The sequence below is a fragment of the Microtus ochrogaster genome, unplaced genomic scaffold (genome assembly GCF_000317375.1).
Source record: "Microtus ochrogaster isolate Prairie Vole_2 unplaced genomic scaffold, MicOch1.0 UNK14, whole genome shotgun sequence".
Classification (NCBI taxonomy): Eukaryota; Metazoa; Chordata; class Mammalia; order Rodentia; family Cricetidae; genus Microtus; species Microtus ochrogaster.
In genome coordinates this window covers 3,074,402-3,081,302 of record NW_004949112.1, presented here as the reverse complement: position 1 = coordinate 3,081,302, position 6,901 = coordinate 3,074,402, and positions in this window count along the sequence as shown.

Here is a 6,901-nt window from a genome sequence, read left to right as displayed (position 1 = left end):
GGGAGGAAGGAAGGAAGGAAGGAAGGAAGGAAGGAAGGAAGGAAGGAAGGAAGGAAGGATGATGGCTTAGCAGGTGAAAACAGTTGTCCCAGAACCTAACAGTCTGAATTGGATCCCAGGAAACCACAAGTTGTCCTCCCATGGACACACAAACACCACATAATTTTACACACACACTCCCGGTAGATAAATAAATTCAATTTTTAAGTTTAAATTTTGATTTTATATTTATGTGTTTTGCCTGCTTGTATTTCCCCTAAAAAGGGGAGGCCTGGAGGGCATTGGGTAGGCTCCGGTGGGTGGGTGCGATAGTGGTGTTGGAGAAGAGGAAGTGGGTGGCAGGTTAAACCAGGCTTTGTCTTGGGGTTGCTGTGGGAAGTGGGGGAGGGGACAAGGAAGGAGATGGGGTGTAGAATTGAGCCTCAGTCAGCTCCCACCTTAGCCCTGCACTAACCTGCTCTTGCCCATCAGCTGCTCTGGGCTCTCCAGCCAAAGGCTGCCTTCTCTGCCCCTAGGTCCAGCCCTGTCTCCTGTTCTGCTCACCCACTCATGGGCCCTAGAGGCACCTTTTTGCCCTCCAGTCCTCTCTGCTCACAGACCTCACACAACCACCACCACCCCACCCATGAGACAAATCCCACCCCAACCCTACATCCTGCGCTTCCACCCCTACATCCCTGTCTGTCCTTCCTGGCCCAGCCTCTGCTCAGACACAGGATGAGAAAACGCAGGCAGGCTACGAGGGAACAGCCATGGCTGTGCTCCTGTTCTCAGAGCCGGTTCCACGTTGGGTGGGGAGATGTCAGGGGACCAAGAGCTTGTGACAACTCTTCCCAACAGGGGTGACAGACTGTCTCCCCTGGCTGAGAAGATAAAAACAGCCCAGACTGGGGGCTCTGCCTCCCCTGCCACCTCCTGGGAGAGCCGCACAGGAGGTGTTAAATTTAGGGCAAAGCCTCCCTCCACAGGACAGGTCTGTGTACCTACTGTGTGCTAGGTCAGTGCTTGCTAGAAAGGAGAGTGTGAGAAGTTAGGGGCTCTCCAGCCCACCAATGGGCCTGCTGGGTGATACTAGCTCCTCCTCTAGCTGTCAGGCTCTTCCTCGCGAATATTAGATACTGGCTCCTCCCTGAGTGTCCACCGTCTACCTGACAGGTGTCCTATGAACTTGATTCTGTGTATTAATGGAGTCACACTCTCCTCGCTACGTGACCCTCAGTAAGCAAGTGACCTAATCTCTCTGCTAACCACCCTCCTCTGGGACAAGAGGGTCAAGGTGCTCGCTCCACAGCTTACAGGCACACAGACGGCTGCCTGGGGCCTGGGACTCAGGATGCAGTGAGCATCGTTGAACATCATTGTCTGACAAAGGAGTCATCTTCTTATGGGGATCTCGTTAGAGATGTTCGGGTCCACTGACAAAGGGCAGCAGACCCAGGAAGGTCCCTGTGACTTCTGCAACCACAGAGAGGAGTCATCAGGAAGCCTGCTCAGAACCCTACTCTCCCTTCCAGAGGAAGGCAGATCCAAGACTAACAGGGTGGCTAGGCAGAAGGGACCCATGGGATACAAGGAAGTGGGAACAGTGGGAACTGAGGGGTAGGGACTGAAGGGTGGTAACAGTGGGAACTGAGGGGGTGGGAACTGAGGGAGTGGGAACCGTGGGAACTAAAGGTGTGGGGACTGTGGGAACTGAGGGGGTAGGGACAGTGGGAACTAAAGGTGTGGGGACTGTGGGAACTGAGGGGGTAGGGACAGTGGGAACTAAAGGTGTGGGGACTGTGGGAACTGAGAGAGTCAAGGGAATGGGAACTTTGGGAAACAAGAGGACCCTAGGAGTGGACCGTGGGACTTAAGGAAAACATGGGAACTGTGGGAAGTAAGAGAACCCTGGGAAAGAGTGGGAATCAGCCTGTGACCTGGATCCCAGGAGCTGCCCCCTAGCAGCCTTGTCTCACCTCCCCGTCCAATCTCCCTTTCAGCTTTGGTGCGTACCTATATTAGGTACTGAGAAGCAGAGCTACAGGATGGGGGGGGGGTGCGCACCTAATCCCAGCACTTCGGAGGTGGTTCAAGGCTAGCCACAGTCACAGAGTGAGGTTGAGGCTAGCCTGAACTACATGAGACCCTGTCCCAAGGAGAGAGCGATGAACACACGAAGGAGCAACAATGGCTGCTCTCACCACAGAACTGGCTTCTCCCGGAGAATCTGTCCCCTCCCTAGTGCCTCTCAATGTCTCCTCTCAACTTGTCTTGCATTTATTCTCTGAGTCTTCTTCTCGCTTCTTGAACCATTTGTTAATTTCCTTTTGGACCTTGCTTTTCTCCTCCTGAGATTTAAATCTACAGATCTTCCTCTGTGTATAACTTTGATGTTCCTGAATGAAATGTGGCTTTTGCTTGTGTATCCCTAGAGCACAGAAATTCTTTTAAAGGGCTCTCTCCAGTGTCCAAGGAGGTCAGAGTTCTTTCCCTTTTCTTAAAAAAAGAAATTTACTTTTATGAGAAAAAAAAAAAAAACATCATGGTTGTTTTGCCTGTAAGCCCCTTAAGGCATGGGAGTAGCGAACTCCACACCCCCCACCTCCTGAGGACCTCCCAACCTGCTAGGCCCTGCTCCTCAGAACATTCTAGCAGGGGGACACAGCCCTCACGATGCAGGCAAACAAGCTCCACCCTACAGAGTACAAGGCCCAAGATCAGGCCACAAAATCCCACCAATGCCAGGCCACCCTGAAAAGCTCTACCCACGCCCCCAAGAAACCCTATGTAAAGCCTGCCTCCCACTCAGCTCCTTGCTGCTTCTCTCCCATGCAGAGGCAGAGGCAGCCTCCCTCCTGTGTTTTTACCAATAAACGGCTTGTGTGAGGTTTGCTGTGCTCTGTGACTATGGTATTTCTTGGCTCCCAACTGCCAGGATACCTTTCCCATCATGTGTGTCTGTGTGCTGTGTGCCCACAGTGCCCTCACAGAAACCAGAAGAGGGTGTTGGAGCTCCTGGAACTGGAGTTACAAGTGGCTGTAAGCTGCCATGTTGGCTTGAGGTCAAACTGGAGCCCTCTGGAAGAGCAGGCAGTAACTCTTGACCATCGTACTGTCTCTCTTGTCCTTTGTTTCTATGTGACTGTGTCTGTGTGGGGTATGTGCATGCGCGTGCATTGTCCACAGAGGCCAGGAGAGGGCGTCAGAGCACCTGCAGCTGGAGTTCCAGGCGGCAGAGAGCCTCCTGGGGTGACCACAGCGGGGTGACAGCGGGGTGAGGTTGTGGCTGTTCAGCTGAAATGTCCTGTTCTCAGTACTCGAGGCTGAGGATTCTGAGATAAATATCATGATCCACACTTACACAGGCTTTCAGAGGGTTCAGGAAATTTCTGAAACAGACTATCTTGTCATCTTGTTTAGTTTTTCTTTCCTGTTTCTTGTTTTGCTTTTTTGTTTAAGTTTTTAAATCAGCAGATAGTAATTGCACCCAATAGTAAGCTTTATTATGACGCGTTCTTTCGTGTTTATAATGTAATGTTTAATCATATCCATCTCCCTTTCTTTCTCCTGTCCGCCCACTCCTACTGAACACTTCACTTTCCCTGCTAGTCCCTGTGGTGTGACATTATTCCTGCGGAGATACAAACATCTATTCACCCTAAACAGGGAACTGAGGACAGACCACAGAGCGGGTGCCACCAAAGTCCATCTTGATGAACCAATGAGATTTATTGAGATTACGTACAGGGATGTCGGGGACCTCTGAGTGCCAGCCTCAGTGTCCCCTCGGGTTCATAAGAAGAGTCACAGCAAGTGCAGTACTTCCATCTGAGGGTGAAATGAACTCTCCAGTACGTTCTGTTCTGTATCAGCTTCTTTATTCCTGTCCTGCTGGTCTCCTGTTCTGTAAAGTTTCCAGTTTACACACACACACACACACACACAACAAAGGCAACTCTCTGAGCTTGCACACCCTTTATTTTTGAAGGTCCCAATGTGATCTCTATCCTCTATATCTGACTCCTTTCCTGACTGCATGTCCTGCCAAATGGAAGGTGGTTTCTGATGTGTCTAGGGAACGAAGCAGAGATTAGACCGTGGGAACCAGAGTTATTGACTATGTGACTAAATTTCCCACTGTAGGTCCCATGGGGGGGTGACCCAATATACCACTACATGGGAAAGAGCTGTGTCCAACAAGTCATACTCTGCTGAATCTCGCACCCAGGAAGAGTGCTCATGGCTTCACAAGAGATCCATTGTGAGACTCAGTCTATATGCAAAAGGTGGTGGGGCCAGCGCCTTGCGCACTGGGTTTGCCTCCATCAGAAAGCATTCCTTCTGGTGGGTCGGCCTTCTGCCTTTTCAGCTGCAGTCTTACTGCATGATTCCTGCAGACCACAGCACAGCGATATGGGTAGAGGTTAAATACAGGAGCAGAAATGTCTCCAAGACAGCTTACTTTTTGGCCAAAGCCCATCCCAGCACAGGTGACAGCTCACAAAATCTGGGACTCTGAGCACTAATGCTCACAAAGCTCTGGGTTTTGGAAACTGCGGATTTCAATTTGAGGATTAGGAATGCTGTATAACTAAAATATTCTCCAAATGCATTGGTTGCCACTGGCAGGGCGGTAACGCCCCCCCCCCCCCCCCCATATTCAGGAAGACGATGCAAGAGAACCACAAGCTGAAGGCCAGCATAGACTACATGGTGAAACATGTCTCAAAAACATAAAAAGGAAATTAGGGAGATGCCTCAGTGGAGAAGAGTGCTCAGTTTGCAGTCAAGAGGACTGGAGTTCAAATCCACATTTCCTGTGTCAAAAAGCAGGCATAGCCAAACATGCACATAGAACCCCAGCACTGGGATAAGAAAGTAGGCAGAACAACCAGTGAGGGGCTGGGGTGTGGCTCAGTGGTAGAGCCCTGCCTAGAATCCTCCAGTGAGGGGATAGGGTGTGGCTCAGTGGTGGAGCCCCTGCCTAGAATCCCCCTTGAGGGGCTGGGGTATGGTGACATATCTCCCTTTCATTACTCAAGGCAGGGCAGCACACAGCATGTTGGCTCTCGTTCCCAGTCTTTTGAAGATTCCTTGGGCCAGATCAAGTTTGCTACATGACATCTTGTGTTTTCTTCCTTTTTAAATCTTGCTTTGGTTGGGATTGTGAATGCTATTTGTAACATTTTGTAATTGCTTATTGGCATTATAAAGAAATAAAATGATTTTGTTATCTTCTTAATGAACGTGTGTGTGTGTGTGTTTCTGTGCTGCATGCAGACCCCAGAGGAAGATGTCAGGTCATTCTGTCAAGATGGATTTCTTACTGTTTCTGAAGATTTGGGGCCAACAAGGCCTGGGACATATATCCTGTGTCCACTTCCATCAGCACCGGGGTTACAGACATGCATAGACATGCTAGCTTTCCAAATAGTTGGGTTCTGGGGATGCAAATTCAGGCCTTCATGTGTGGTGTAGCGAGCACGCTCCCCCAATGAGCTGTGTCCCCAGCCTCTCGCGGAGACCCCATGTGCTCCTCTTGTCCTGGAGACTCTCTGATCTCTGCCTGTTTGCCCTAGTCTTTGTTCAGGTTGATTGACAACGAGTGCATGGTTATATCACATTCAAATAATGACAGCTTACTTGGTTTCCTTCTAGTCTTTGGCTCTAGAAACCCAACCCAGAATCTGGGACACACCAGGTAGTCTACCACTACGCTCCACTCTGAACTCGGGTCCATCTCTCTAGCCTCTTCCTTTCCTTTTCTTTCTTTATATTTTTGACAGGGTGTCATAGCCTATGCTGGACTCAAGCTCACTGTGTCTGTAAGGATGACTTTGAGCTCCTGCACTGCCTTCACTTCTGGAGTGCTGGCATTAAAAGCATGCAGCTTCACATCCTGTTCATGTAGTGGTGGGGGCAGAACCCAGGGCTTAGTGCATGCTGAGTAAACACTCGGCCAGCTGAGCCACATCTCCAGCCAATACACACCACAGTGTTCTGATTCACTTCAGATCCGAATTAATGGAGTCAGCTGATCATAGACCAACGCCTCTGAATCCAAGAGCTAAAATAAATTTCCAGTCCTTACAAAGCAGTCTAATTGACCAAATAAACAAACAAACAAAAAACAACCTCAAAACAATGTCATGGTGCATAGCAAAGTGATTGAACACTGGCTGTGCCCAACCGTGGCATCTTCAGAAAGACATTGCTAACTTACAAGAGACTGTGTGGCAAAGCCTTTGTCAAGAGGCACTCTCAGACTGAGTGGAGGGATGTTTTAAAGGGGGAGGGGCTGCTCTTTCAAAATGTCGGTATCCCAAATATGGAGGCATTCCAGACTGAAAGAGGCTATGTAGTGGGGTGCAGTGGGGCATGCTTGTCACCCCAGGAGAGCAAAGCCAAGGAAGGAAGATATTCAAGTACAGACCTGTCTGGGTTAGACAGAAAGTTCCAGGACAGCCCAGCTATGCAGGGAAACTTGATCTCAAGGAAACAGAAAAAGAAACAAGAGGCAGCGTCTGTAAAAGGAGGCTTCAGGCAGTCACTACCACACTAACGCTGACCCCGGACTGCACCCTCAGCTGGGAAGGGAAGTTCCCCTGACAAACCCCTCCAAGGGCACTGCAGACTGAGGGTTCCGTGAGGAAAGCCTCCAACACTCGCATCCACAAACTGTGGATGGCAGCACGTAATCCCAGGAGGAAGGAATGGGCAGATCTAGGGGCTGACTAGAGTCAGCCACCCTAGCCAATCAGCGAATGACGCTGAATCGGAAATTAAGATGAGAGAGACTAAGAATATGCAGGACCTTAACTTCTGGGGGGGGGGGGGATGAGGCGCGTGTGTGAGTATGTATGTGTGTGTGTGTCAACAGATCAAATTAGAAGACCATCAAGAGATAAAGCGTTGTGTA